The 15,768-nt window shown below is 39.2% G+C and overlaps 1 pseudogene; it reads right to left on the minus strand.

Annotated features, from left to right (window-relative positions):
* Window positions 1-1,971: 1,971 nt before the first annotated feature.
* LOC102814495 lies at window positions 1,972-3,285 on the minus strand (annotated as a pseudogene).
* Window positions 3,286-15,768: the final 12,483 nt, after the last annotated feature.

The raw sequence follows: 15,768 nt of genomic DNA on the forward strand, positions 1-15,768 counted from the left end.
CTGTGATATATAAAAAATGTTATCCAAATGTTTTTTGACACCCATTGTTCTAGTAACTGGTTAAATTAACTTAACACATTCCTTATTGAACAGATAGGGTTTTATTTACTTTACCCCACATCTTCTTTTTTCTATTTTCCAGTTTGTAGGTTTCACATTTTACTGATACTCTTTTAGTTATGACTCTTATATACTTAATAAACATGTACATCTTTGTATATTTTAATAAAATCGGAACGCCTTACCAATGAACTCCCCCCTGCCCTGTTATAATTGTTTAATATTGAACTTTAACCTTCTAATTAGTTATATTTTGAGCTAATATCTATTGTGTATAACAACTAGTAACTATTTGTTTCTCACTTTGGCTTTGTATAGCCTACTTATTTCCTTTTGAAGTATATACTTCTGTGGTTATTTTTTCCACTTTATTTTTAATCGAGTGAAGGTTTACAAAGCAGATTAGTAGTTTTACACTCAACAAATTGTGTAGCTTTTTTTTCTCAGTGAGAATCTTTGAACAGTTGTATACTTGTCTTTGTATGCCTGAAAATGTTTTTATTTTATCCTAAGGCGCTCTGGTAGCGTAGTGGACACGAATTGGGCTGTGAACCACAAGGTCAGCAGTTCGAAACTACCAGCTGTTCCGCAGGAGAAAGACGAGGCTTTCTGTTCCTGTAAAGATTTACAGTCTCAGAAACCCTGTACAGGGTCACTATAAGTTGGAACTGACTCCACAGCACATAACAACAACAATGGTTGTTGCATAGCTGAGCCCTGATACAGAATTCTAGAATGAAAATTATTTTCACTAATTATTTTTATGATATTATCCATTGTCTCAGACATATACTAACTAGTACTATTGCTGATGAAAACTACTTTATCAGTCTTCCCAGTGTTTTTTGTTTGCATTGTTCCTTCGTTTCCAAACTTTTCAAACTTTGTCCTTAGGTAAATGCTGTCCTTTTTAATCTTAAAAGGTTGACCATTTTACAGTGTGCTTACCTTACTAGTGTTGTTGCTCTCCTCCCCATATACCTATCTATTACTTGATTGAAAATTGAGTCATGAGAATGAGTTCAGTTTCAGACTTAAAGGATAACCAAAGGCCTTAATCTTGGAGTTCCACAAGTCTCTATGCTCCTCAAATATTTAAAAAAAACTGGACTGTATGAAGAAGAACATGGTTTCAGAATTGTAAGACAGCTCAGTAACATGCAACAGCTCAGTGATATGCAAATGAAACAACTCTGCCAATAACTGTCTCTCCAAGGAGAGGAGTTTGCAGCATTTTTATAGGGCTTCAGGAAGGCTTTGGGTAATGAACAGAGGCAAATCATTGATCAAGGATATCAGAACCTATTACAAGATGGGGATATGGGTACAAATCATGAATATGAGATGGTAAACATTATGTCTTCTCTGTACTGTATCCAGCCTCAGTGGGCACTTTCTTTAAGCTCCAGTGGCTTGTGGTTTCAATAGTTGGCACTATTGCCAAGGCACTCTGACCTGCTCTTTCTCTGATTCTTTTCAAGGAGCTGGCCTTACACACACAGACATTTTACAAGTACTTATAGTTTCTGATCAGGTTCCTGATTTTAGGGGAAGAGGGGAGGGTGTACAAACAAAGAAAAACTGCTGGTTAACCTAACTTAAAATAAAACTTTCTGCCTTTGGCCTAAGACAGCAGAGAAAATGTCTGCATCAGTTTTAGTTTAACACTGTATAGATTTGTGTTTTTTCATGTCACTTTACATCTGACTTCAAACCTGAGCAATTGTCCACTATTACCTCAAACTTTCCTCTTCCTCATTCTCTCTAGTGTTTTATTCTAGAGCATCTATTAAATATACACATATATTTTTTAATCTGAGATATTTTAATAGATCTATATACAGGATTCTCTGAAGACAGTAGGTGCTTGCTAGCCTGATGAACATGAACGACACTAAAAAACAAGTGTCACTAAATATTGATTGTCTTGGCCAGCTTTACATCCTCACTTTCAGAAGGCAGTCAGCTGTAAGTGTGATTACAATGTAACATGTCAACAGCCTTGAGTTCTAGGAGTATTGCCTGAATACCAAAGTCTCTAAGCCAGGGAAGTGGGCAATTTCATGTTTGTGATGTGAACGTGTTTCACTTTATTCCATTTTGTCCAGGACTCAAATGGACCCATCTTAAAGAATCTTGCTACCAATTGATAAGCAAAATGTGACATGGTGTATGGGATGAGGGAGTCTGTGGGCCATGGCAAAGACATACTGCATCAGGTCGATGAGAAGGTATTGACTTTGCCCAGTGAAGGCAAATGTTTTCTCACTGGCATCTGGATCCTGAACTGCATTAACAATTCCTTTGGATACATCTACAACCAATAGTGGAGTCTCCTGGTGTGGTGTTGTGTGTTAATGTGCTAGACTGCAAAGTTGGTTTGATCTGCAGGGTCAGCAGTTCAAGCTGACCAGCCACTCCTCAGAAACCCTATATAGGATTGCTATGGGTTGGAACAGACTCGATGGCACTTAATAACAACAACAATACATGCATACTGGTTGTTTCTCTGTCTTCAGGCCTGAAGAAAAAAGAGGCACACTGCCAAATCTATGAATATTTGCAAAATAGTTGAGGAATTGATCTTCTTTTCCAAAGATGCCCAATGACTTTATAATAGTGGCTTTTGGAAATGCATCTCTCACTTCTTTCTCCCAACAGTCTTATCTCTCAAATATCTAGAAGAGCTTTTCATATTAACATTCATATTAACATTCAAATGAGAAACATGAGTCAGCTTTTCAACTCCAGCTTCCTTGGACACCTGAGCAATTGCCTGGGGAATCTTCACAAAGACAGATTCACACCCAAAGCTTTTAGTTTCCCATTCTCGCCCAACAAGATTGATGAACTCATTGCTGTGCTCCACTGCTCTTCAGATGGAATCTTGGTCTTTCCCATTCCATTCCAGAAAGATAATCTGGTCCAAGTCACCCATGGGACAATGGTGCATGATATCATATGTAGCACACCTATAGGATATGATCACCTGTGACCCCATAGTCCAAGGTGGTTGACAACATTTCAGCCCAGGCATCCTGTAGCTCCAAACACAGGGGAAATGACCCCACTGACTGAAGAATGCCCACCTTTCCCATGAAGCATGAGCACATGATGTAGCTGGTGCTAGGAAGGGCCATGAAACATGGATGTGGCTACTGCAGTAATACCAGAACATGACATTGGAAGGGCCCAGACAACCTGGAGATGTACAGCTTTCGCCATCTTCTCCCACAGTCCCCTAGAGCATCTATTAAATATTTATTAGAGCTTATCATTCTGGCTGCCATGTTTCTAATCACTTTTTTCTAGCTTTTTAACTATAAAGAGGTTCTAGGTGATTTCCAAAGTGATTCCTAGGAACGCTAGTATGGTGCTGTAGAATAAGCACTGGACTACTAACTGAACGGTCAGCAGTTCAAACCTAGGAGTCATTCTCAGAAACCCTGTACGGGGTTACTATGAGTCAGAATTGACTCAAGGGCACCCAACAACAACTACAGGTGATGTCCTGAGATCCATATTACAATTTATGTATTATTTCTTCATCTGAGTCTAGTCTGTTTTTTAACCTGATGAATCTTTCTATTTTGACTACTATATTTTTCACGTCTATGAATTTTTACTTGACTCATTTTCAAGTCACCCAGTTCTCATCTACTTTGTATCTTTTCGAAAATTAGATTCTACATCTCCTTTTCTTTCTTTATAGCATTTAAAATACTCATTTGAAAATCTGTTTAACGCTACTCATTATTATTAGTTTTTCAAGTACAAATTCTCCTATTTTGGAATCTTTGGATTTACTTCAGATTTCTTCGTGTGTTTTGTAATTGATGTTTGTGAGTTCATCTTCAATAGTAGTTATCTTCAGAATGAATCCTGCCCAAGTCCCAGATTGTGGAGGCCGCTCTGTGATGAAGATTTTCCACTGCTCTTGTCTAAGTCCTGTTTAGTTTATTGCTTGCAAATGCATTTTACATTTTGGTTTCAGCGTCAGATTTCAATACTGTGTAGGTAATGAAAAGTGGTTTTTGCACCTGTACGTGGTACAAGGTCAAGATTATAACATATTGATTTATTTAGAAGTAGTCTATTTCTACCCAGCCTGAGGAAAACAGCTTACTTTTTGCTGCAATTGTGGGCTGGCAGTAGGAAATTTCCATCTAATGTCCTTAGGTTTTTCAGTACAGTTTTTCACAATCAGTGCTAAACAGGATGCTCCATTTCTTCTCTTCAATATGCATGGGCCTCAAGGTTTCAACTCCTTTCCATAAAGGTATGAACATGTGAGAAATTCTCAAGATGGTCCATCTTCAAGAATAAAGGGCTCATGAGATTGCTAGACCAGAAATAGGTTGTTGATTCACACTCTAGGTTATGTAAGCAAGATGAGTTGCAGGAGAGGGGGAAAGAAATCTGTTCTAGGGCTAGAAATTTTAAAATACGAATACACCTATCAAGGAAATAGGGGAAGTTCATGGGGAGGAGGGAAACTAACTTTAAATGAGAATGCTACCAGTAAGGACTAATAGGCTGCATTAGGGGTAGATTGTAAACTCCATTGTACCCACTAAAAGGGGAATTGGAAGAGGGCCTTTTTCAAGGCAGGGGAATAAAACTGTTTGCGAGCCAGCCATGCCTCGCATCTGCCCATATTTCAAGCTCACCAGCTGCTCCTTGGAAACCCTATACAGAGTTGCTATGGGTCGGAATTGACTTGACGGCATTTAACAACAACAGCAAGAGCTGTATTGGAGTCCTGTGTGGCACTGTATGATAAGTACTAGACCACAAAGTAAGTTTGAATCACAAGGTTGGAAGTTCAAACTTACCAGTCACTCCTCAGAAACCCTATTCAGGGTCACTATGAGTCAGAACCAACTCAAAAGCACTTAACAATAAGAACTATGTTTTTAAAATCCTGCTTACCACAGTTTAAAATAATTTTTTTAAAAATCAAGGCAGTTGAAACATAAGGTTTATTTATAGCACATTTTCTATAAGCATAGAGAGAGACCACTCTAATCCCAAAATAAGCAAACGACTCTGCTCTGACTGCTAACCATGAGGTTGGTAGTTTAAACCAACCAGCTACTCCTTGGAAACCATATACAGGGTCAGTATGAATCCATATTGACTCCATGACACTTAACAACAAGGATAATTACAATGAGGCTTACAAAGAGAAAGAAGAACAGGAAATCAATCATTGGCTAATCTTAACATGAATGACCTTCTAATCCCACCTCCCTTTTATTGAGATCAGTTGATATCTGGTCTGAAGGTGCTCTTTTGTCCTCCACTCACCTACAGTCAGTCATGCCATCTTTCTAAATTTAAATGAAGTAAGCCTAGCTTCGGAGTCCTGGTGTGACGCTGTGGGTTAATGCACCAGACTGTAAAGCCGCTTGAACTGCAAGGTCGGCAGTTCAAGCTCACCAGCTGCTCCTAGGAAATCCTATACAGGATCGCTATGGGTCGGAACCGAGTCAACTGGCACTTCACAACAACAACAGAGTCTCTGCTTATACTGTTTATTTTCTCTGAAATGCTCTTCTTATTCCTTTTACATCCCCATCCCCCATCTTCCAGTTACTTCCTCTACTTGCGATTTCCGCTCAGGCATAATTTGTTCTAAAGTCCATAAGATCGGGGACATGTCTATTGTGCTTTCCACAGTATCTCCATTAGTACAATGCTTGCCACAAAGTAGGTGCTCAGTAAATATCTGTTGAATGACTAAATGCACAAATGAGTTTATTGCTTTTACAATCAGAAGAAACTATAAATTCAAATGTTAGTTCTCTTTTAGCTTTACTTGTCTTCACAAGTTGTTTTTGTTAAGTGCCATTGCGTCGGTTCTGACTCATAGGACCTATATGGGGTTTCCCAAGAATGGCTGGTGAATTTGAACTGCTGGCCTTGTGGTTCCAACAGATCTAGCCGTCCAATGCTTATCCTACAGCACCACACCAGGACTCCACACAAGGACAAATAAATATTTCAAATAGGGAAAATAAGTATTTCCAATGCCAAAGACCAAGATAAATGAATAAAACAGTGCCAGTAAATCAAAACCTAGCTTTATAATTTTGGTTTTAAATCTTTGACAACTGTGAAAGAACTAAAAAAGGTCTACGGCATTGTATTATCAATATATATATATTTTTAAATAAAATTTTATTATGAATTGAGTGGTGGTTTACATGGGAGAACATTGGTTTTACACCCATCATTTCATTGCAATGATTGCAATCTCCTCCGAGCATCATCATTCAATAGTATTCATCATCATTCAACAGGATTTGCTTCTCTTCCCACTTTTTTTTTTGTACATAAAAATACTTTCAAATTATCACATAATTCACAATAAAACATTTAAACAAAACAAAACACTTTCATCAACATATTTTTAATAAGTAGATTTAATTTTCATGCTTAGGAGGACTGCATATGATTCAAATCTAACAATCTTCAGTTCTTCCAGATACGGAATTGTCAGGAATAACCAATGTACTTTAGGTTGAAGCTGGGCACCCTCTAGGAAATGTATGAGTGAGGGTAGAGGGATAAGTTCAGACCCAGTTTACAAAATAAAAACCTGGACAAGTCTAAGAACATCCTTAATTGCCTCCCAAAGCCTTTTTTTAAAACAGATTAATAGCCACAGACACAATAGGCTGAGATAAACCATTAATAGAGTTGACAAGTTTAAGCTTAGATTCACAAAAGCAGAATTTAAGTTGAAGGACAAGTGCTAAATTAAGTTATGATGTTATTTTAGTTTTGTAGGAAGGAAAGGTGTTAAAACCCATAGCCTGGAATACAGTTGAATAGCCTAATTAAGTTGTTTAGTAGTCATTGCTTCAATTAAGCAATTATTATCAAGGTAATTGTATGGAGTATTCCCCCAGGGACACTTCTCCACTAAAGCCTTCTTTGAAAGTAATTCTACAAGTCTTGATTGAGCAAGGCATGTATTTAGTGTTGTGGGGAAAGGGGGACATCATAGCTCAGTTCTAGACCTCAAAGAGTTACAATTCTCTGTAGACAAACCAAAGGCATAAGAAAAACGGAGTCTAAACTGTACCATGTTTAGGTGACAGGTTGTTGTTGTTGTTGTTAAGTGCCATCAAGTCAGTTCTGACCCATAGCGACCCTATATAGGGTTTCTGAAGAGTCATTGGTGAGCTTGAACCGCTGACCTTGCAGTTCAAACGGCTTTGCAGTCTGGCACATTAATCCACAGTGCCACACCAGGACTCAGGTACAAGTACATAATTCAAGATAAATGGTAGGTATTATAGCTAAAAACCAAATGAGTGTTTAAGATAGTGTGCACAGAGCTATGAATTTGGTTGTCACTAAGTTCTCCCTCCTTGAAATTACAAACTATTTTCTTTTCTAGATTTGATTGCACTAAGTTACTAACCATTTCTAATGGAATATATTTGTTATTCATTTTAATTCTCTTCAGAGAGATATAATTAGGTAATACGTGAAAGTGCATGGTCTGGTGCTTGGCACATAATAAATCCTTAATATATGTTAGTTCAAGTCTCTGGAACCTTCTTTCTCTACATTTTTTCAAAAAGTGAAGTTTCTTAGTAAGGCTTTTCAGGGCATGGAGTCAAGTTCACAGTGAGAGTTGAGGAGAGAGAGGCTGGAAACTCAGAAAGGGAGAAGGAATGGATCTCAGAAAAGGAAATGTTGTTGTGTTGCCCTTAAGTGCCAATAAGTCAATTCTGACTCATAGTGATCCTGTCTGTATAGGGTTGCTGAGGAGCAGCTGGTGAGTTTGAACTGCTGAAATTGTGGTTTGCCGTCCAGTGCTGTTCCTATATCGCCACACTTGCAGTCCCACTGGGTGGATAGGGATGGGCAATTTAGAAATTGAATATCTGAAATGGAGGATGATAAAGGTATATGAAGTGGCTGGCAAGTTTATATGGGTGTACTTCTAGTTAAAATTATTAAAACAGGTGAAGTTTCTAAAGTGACAGAAATTGCAAAGGCTCTTGAAAGTCATGATGCAGGTTGATTTCATCTGTAATGTAATAAGCAGGTATGCTGACAATTTTCATTGTTGTTGTTAGGTACTGTTGAGTTGGTTCCAACTATGCCCAGCAGAACAAACCACTGCCCAGTCCTGTGCCATCCTCACAGTGTTTGTTATGTTTGAGACCACTGGTACTACCACTGTGTCAGGCAATCATATTGGGGTTTTCTTGTTTTATCCAAACATGATGTCCTTCTTCAGGGTGGTCCCTCTGATAGCATGTCTGAAGTATGAGAGACAAAGTCTCATCATCCTGACTTCTAAAGAGCATTTTGGCTATACTTCTTCTAAAACAAATTTGTTTATTCTTTTGGCACTCCATGACATTTTCAATATTCTTTTCCAATACTATAATTCAAATGCATTGATTTTCTAAGGTCTTCCTTATTCATTGTCCATCTTTCACATGTATATAAGGTTATTGAAGGTGCACCTTAGTCCTTAAACTCACATCTCTCCTCTTGAGCACTTTTTTTGTTTTTGCAGCAGATCTGTCTAATGCAATATGTTGTTTGAGTTCTTGACTGCTGTTTGTATGAGCATTGATTGCAGATCTAAGCAAATTGAAATCTTTGACAAATCAATCTTTTCTCCATTTATCATGATGCTATTTATTGGTCTAGTTGTGAGGATTTTTGTTTTTTTTTACAGTGAGGTGCAATCCATACTGAAGGCTGGTGTTGTTGTTGTTGAGTGCTATTGGGTCAGTTCGGACTCATAGTGACCCTGTATAGAGTCTCTAAGGAGCAGCTGGTGGGTTTGAACTGCCAACCTTGTAGTTACAGCACCATACCAAAAGTCCTGAAGTATGTAGTCTTTGATATTCATCAGTACATATTACAAATCCTCTTTACTTGCAGCAAGTAAAGTTGTGTCATTTCTTTATCATAGATTGTTAATGAGTCTTCCTCCAATCCTAATGCCATGGTCTTATTCATATAATCCATTTTCTTGGAGTATTTGCCCAGCATACAGATTGAATAAATATGGTGAAAGAATACAACCCTTACACCACCTTCCCTGATTTTAAACCATTCCGTTTCCCTTCTGTTTGAACAACTGCCTCTTGGTCTATGTACAGGTTACTCATGAGTACAATTAAGTATTCTGGAGTATCCATTCTTTGCAATATTATCTATAGTTTGTCATGAACCACATAGTTGAATGCTTATACAAAGTCAATAAAACACAAGCAAACATGTTTCTGGTATTTTCTGCTTTCAGTAAGATCCCTCTGATGTCAGCAATGATATCCCTCATTCCATATCTTTTTCTCAATCTGGCTTTAATTTCTGGCAGCTCCTTGTTGATGTACTGCTGCAACCATTTAAAAATTATCTTCAGCAAAATTTTACATTCTTATGATATTAATAATATTGTTCAGTTATTTCTGCATACAGTTTGGTCACCTTTCTTTGGAATGGGCACAAATACGGATCTCTTCTAATTGTTTAGCCAGGTAGCTGTCTTCTAAATTTCTTGTCATAGATTAGTGAGCACCTCCAGTGCTGCATCAATTTGTTGAAACATTTCAATTGGTACTCCATCAATTCCTGGAGCCTTGTTTTTTGCCTATGCCTCCAGTGCTGCTTGGATTTCTTCCTTCAGTACCACTAGTCCTTGATCCTATGTATGGTACCTCTTGAAATGGTTGAACATAGACCAATTCATTTTGGTACAGTGATTCTGTGTATTCCTTCCAGAGATGCCAGTCCCAGGTTGTCTGTCAGTTTTTCATCCTGTGGTGGTTTGTGTGATGCTGGAAGCTATGTCACTGGTATTTTATATACCAACAGGATCACCCATGGTGCACAGGCTTCATCAGACTTCTATACTAAGACAGACTAGGAAGAAGGGGAGGTGGAGTGCTTCTGAGGGGTTAGCCACTGAAACCCTTATTAATAACAGGTATGTAAGCTTTAGGAGCTTTGACAATTTTCTCTGCCAAAAGTATTTGCCCCTTCTAACTTCTATGGTACCTAAAATTTCCACCATTGAGCTTGCTGTTACTAAGCAGGTGGAAAAGCTCAAGTTGCTTACCCATTTCCAGGAAGGAAACATAAACAGAGAGGAGGTTTGGTAGAGAAGAAATGGAAGGATCAGCGGTGTGAACAGAGGAGGGCACAATTCAATCCAAAATAATAGTTTTTGGTTTTTTAAAAATGTTTTATTGTGAATTATATGATAGTTTACATGAGAGAACATTAGCTTTATACTCATCTTATTGTATATCATTTCATTGCTATGGTTACAATCCCCTCCATGCATCATCAACTAATCAAAAGGTATATCGTGCAAGTCTGTCCCCTGGTCATCAGCACACAGCCCCTCTCCCTCTCTGGGTCTAGAGTCCCCAGCTGCTCCATTTCTCCATGTCATCGTCTCTGCTTCCATCTCTGGCATCATTGTTTCTCTGGGTACAGTCCTGCACTCCACTCTTCTCTCTTGATGGTCCCAGGGACCTCCGCTCTTAGACAGCAAAGTCAATCACTCCCCTCCTTTTGCTACAAAACGTCTACCTTTATGTTTTCAACCCTCATCCTGATAACAACTATTCACTATCGTACCATAAGAGGCCTATCCCCATCTCCTTTCATCAGCCCCACCTAGAAAGATTGGATATAATCAGTGGAGATTCTACCTTCCTCTGCACCCTCTGAAAGTAGGCTCCCTCTCGAAAGCTTGTAAGCCAGTTACTTCTTGCCTTTGTAGCCCTCTGCCCCATTTTGGGTAACCAATGTCCAAGTTGCCCATCCCTGTCTACTCTGTGTATGGAGGGGGTGGTAATGATCCTTGCTGTAAAGATTTGTTCCCTCTTTTGAGCTACTGGATCCATAGGTGTAAGTCAAGTTTATCACATTGTATCAGATTACTCTTTTTTTTCTCTTCTTTCTTCTTCTAGTTGAGCTCTGATTATCCAGTCATTGAAGCCAGGTCAAGTGGGTATTATCTGCAATTGTGGGTGTTCTTGTGCATCTCCCCTCACTTCATATCAGCTGGATGCTTCACTCTCCACTCTAGTCCTCTGTGGCTATGCCACTGACTCTGGGCCCAAGAGTCCCCAGGCCTTTCCACACTGCTGGCCAGCCAGGTCTCCACCCAGGTTTACAGGAGTCTACTAAATGTTGTAGGGTTTAGCTCGCAGCTTCATTGCTGTTTTTCCCTCACTTCTCCCTATCGGTGACAGATGTGGTCACCAATCAGAGTGCATGTCTGCTCATGCATTCCCATTGAGTCTTACTCTTAGAAGGGGGTTTGCTCTGAGGGAACCGAACCACTTGCCTTGATGTCTCCTGGGCAGGCAACTTGCTTGTTGTTGTAGCAATCAGTCAGACTGCCATTATTGTTTTGTATTTTTCCTGTCAGTCTTTCTTTCAAGAAGTGTCTTCTGTTTTTCTAGCCGCTCCAGGCTGGTCTGCTTGTCCTTTCGGTGGAAATTTCCCACCTCAGAAGATTCTGGATACAGTTCAGGATTCCACCTAGTGTCTTATGTAATGCAGAGGCTCCACAGGTAGCTTCCTTCAATGGGCACATTGTAGCCCCATTTTAGGTATTCCAATCAGTTATAGGCAGAAGACAGACTTATAAGCTTTCTATGGTGATATTTCTGGCTGTTCCTTTCTGTACCCCTCAAGTGTCTATGTTATAGTGGTATGCCAGGGAAACCAAGATTCAAAAAACAGCCAAGCCTCTTAACATTATTTCCCTCCTTTTGCCCATTCCAACCATGTCTCAATCCCTGTATCCCAGAGCCCTGTTATTCTAAGGCTGTGCATGCATCATTATTTACCTCTGTCCCATGTAGCCCATGCAAACCTGCCTAATTGTTTTCCCATCCACCTTGTTCTTCCATTCCCCTCCCCCTTCTTGTGTATTGCCCCTCTCCCTAGCACCCAAACTATCCTATGTCTGTTCCCTACCCTGTGCTCCACCTTCCCCTCACTCCACCCCCCACATCCCAGTAACCAGCAAAGAATCCACACACCCCCACTTTATATGGGTTATTTTTCTTAGTCTTTTACAGTAGTGGTTCTATGCAGTATTTCTCCTTTTGTAACTGATTAATTTCACTCAACATAATGTCCTCAAGGTTCATCAGTGTTATGCGGTAGCTTGCAGCTTCCTTGTTGTTCTTCAAGTAGCATAATATTCCATTGTGTGTATGTACCACTGCTTGTTTATCCATTCTTCAGTTGAGGGCACTTAGGCTGTCTCCATCTTTTTGCTATTGTAAATAGTGCTGCTATGAACATTGGTGTGCATCTATCTACTCATGTTATGGCTCGTATTTCTTGTGGGTAAATACCAAGTAGAGGAATTGCTGGATCATAAGGTATTTCTATTCCCAACCTTCTGAGGAAGCACCATATTGCTTTCCAGAGAGGCTGGACCATTTTGCAATCCCACCAGCAATGCAGGAGTGTCCCAGTCTCTCCACATCCATGCCAGCATTTATTGTCCTCCACATTTTTGATCTTTGCTGTTATTGCTGGTGTGAAATGATATCTCATTGTTGTTTTGATTTGCATCTCTCTAATGGCTAGTGATCGTGAACATTTCTTCATATGTTTCTTGGCATCCTGGATCTCATCCTGGGTGAAGTGTCTATTCATGTCCTATGCCCATTTTTTAATTGGGTTATTTGTCTTTTTCTTGTAGAGGTGTTGTGGTTTCCTATATATTTTAGAAATGAATCCTTTGTCTGATATGTCATTGCAAAAAATTTTTTCCCATTCTGTGGGTTCCCTTTTTACTCTTCTGGTGAAGTATTTTGATGCACATAAGTTTTTAATTTTTAGTATGTACCAATCATCTATTTTGTCTACATTTTTTAGTGTAGTTTTCAAAATGTTTGGCAGTCTGTATATTCACTGAATTAGTGCCCTCACATTTGTCCTTATTTTTTCATTGATGGCCTTCATAAATCTAGGATTCACATGTAGGTGTTTAATCCATGCTGAGTTGGTTTTTGTATAAGGCATGAGATAAAAGTCTTGTTTGAATGTTTTGCATATCACTTTTCAGTTCTGCCAACACCATCTGTTGAAGAGACTGTCCCTCCCCATGTAATGTATTTAGGTACTTTGTCAAAAATCAGTTGGCTGTATGTGGATGGATTAATTTCTGGATTATCGATTCTGTTCCAGTGATCAATGTATCTTTCATTGTACCAGTACCAAGCTGTTTTGACCACTGTAGCCATGTAATAAATTTTGAAGTCAGGGAGTGAGCATAACAATAGTTTTGACCAAAGTTGTCTTGTGGGTTGTCAGTTTGAGCGCTTTATGTATGAGCAACCAGTGCTCGGCTGCTAATTGAGTGGATGGGGTTAGAGTCCTCTAGAGGTCACCTGGAAGAAAAGTGTGACAAACTATATTAGAAAAACCAGTCATTGTAAACCCTATGGAGCACAGTCCTACCCTTACACACATGGGGTTGTCATGAGTTGGTATCAATCTGATGCCAACTGGTTTTAGCTAATATGCTCAAATCCTTGAGAGAGATCACTTAACCAATTTCAGCAATTATGAGGATGAGTCAAAAATTATCCATACTCTGGTTACATTGAACTGCTCGACCGTGTCCATGATTTATGACAACATTGAGCATACACATAAAATGATTCTGTCGAATCAATGAGTGACAGTGGCTTATGTGGCAAATCATTTGAAAATCAACCATGACTCTGCCTATGAAATGATCCACAACAGACTTGGATATTAAAAAGTTTATGAGATGGGCACTGAAACACCTCACAGAAGAGCATAGACAGAAGCTTTTGGACATCTGCAAACAAAATTTGGACTGATACTTGAAGGAAGGTAAGGAAAAAGTTTCTTAAAAATAATCGTTACTGGTGATGAGACATGGACTCGTCATTATAAGCCTAAGAGTAAATGACAGAGCACGGAATGGAAACATCCTCAATCGCTGACCAACAACATGTTTAAGTCAACCATCAGCTGGAAATTTGATGCTTACAGTTTTCTGGAATTCTCAAGGGCCAGTTTTGGAACACTATCAGAAAAGAGATTCAACAATCAAAGAGCTGAAGCCTAAACTTCAGATTAAACGTTGCTCTGGTAGCTTAGTGGTTACGAATCAGGCTGCAAACCCCAAGGTCAGCAGTTTGAAACTACCACCTGTTCCTCAGGAGAAAGATGAGGTTTTTTGCTCCCATAAAGATTTACAGCCTCGGAAACCCTGTACAGGGTCACTGTGAGTCGGAACCAACTCCACGGTACATAACAACAACAACTGCTATCCAATGGCATCGTGATCTTGCATGACAATGCAAGTCTGTCCACCTTTTGTTTTGATAAGAAGTGAAGACAGCAGTACATTCATGGCACACAGCTCAGCCTAAACATTTTTAAAATCAAGGAATATGAAAGCTTGGACAAAGTGTATGGAAAAGCAAGGAGATTTTATGTCAAAAAATGATGTATTATTTCCCCTAAAAGGTGATTAAAATAAATTCTACAGTCAGAATGCCTATAATTTTGATTCACCCTCTTAGTTATGGGAATCTGAATCCAGGCAGAGCCTGGGTGAGTGGGTATAGCTTTAGATGAGAAGTTGAAGGGTGGCAACTAGGGCCATGAAGAGCTGGAAGCCTGGATATTTTTGGGGGGCGAAGAGTGGCTTGGTGGGATTATGTATCCTTTCCCAAATTATATTTTAAGCTTTTCTGGGACAGGAAATAGGTCTTTCAGTGATTAGCAGGATTTCAATAATTTTAAGATAGAAGTGTGCAGAACCCAATCAGGTTAATTTCTATAACTAGGAGAGCTGTACTATTCTATACATAGTAAGCATATTACTATGAATATTGAGTTCAATTTATATGCAACCTGGGTGGGAAGTTGCAGAGATAGTAATGTGGAATTCCTCTTACTAAATAACTCAGAAAGGGCTGTTTGTCCATCTAGTCATTGAAAAATCAATAGAAAAGTCTATGTGTATTTGTTGTTTAAAGTGTTTATGATGTTTAAGAGACTTTAGTATATATGGTGTCAAACGATGTATTGCATTGGGCAAATCTGCTGCACAAGACCTTTTTAAAGTGTTGAAGAGCAAAGATGTCAGCTTGAGAACTAAGGTGCGCCTGACCCAAGCTATGGTATTTTCAATAACCTCATATGCATGTGAAAGCTGGACAGTGAATAAAGAAGACCATAGAAGAAATGATGCATTTGAGTTATGGTGTTGGAGGAGAATACTGAAAGTACTATGGACTACCAAAAGAACCAACAGATCTGTGTTGGAAGAAGTGTAGCCAGAGTGCTCCTTAGAGGCTAGGATGGCCAAACTTCATGTCTCATACTTCGGACATATTGTCAGGAGGGACCAGTCACTGGAGAAGGATTTCATATTTGGTAAAGTAGCGGGTCAGAGAAAAAGAGAAAGACCCCCAGCTAGCTGGATTGGCAAAGTGGCAGCACCAATGGGCTCAAGCATGGCAGCAATTGTGTGATTGGCCCAGGACTGAGCAGTATTTTGTTCTGTTGTGCATAGGGTCGCTATGAGTCGGTACTGACTTGATGGCACCTAACAACAACAACAACAACATCAGATTAGCAATTTTATCTCAGGTTAAGATATAATTTTGGATTTTTAATTTTGTTCTGAATTGTTACTAAGTG

The sequence above is a fragment of the Chrysochloris asiatica genome, unplaced genomic scaffold, assembly GCF_000296735.1.
Source record: "Chrysochloris asiatica unplaced genomic scaffold, ChrAsi1.0 scaffold00146, whole genome shotgun sequence".
Classification (NCBI taxonomy): Eukaryota; Metazoa; Chordata; class Mammalia; order Afrosoricida; family Chrysochloridae; genus Chrysochloris; species Chrysochloris asiatica.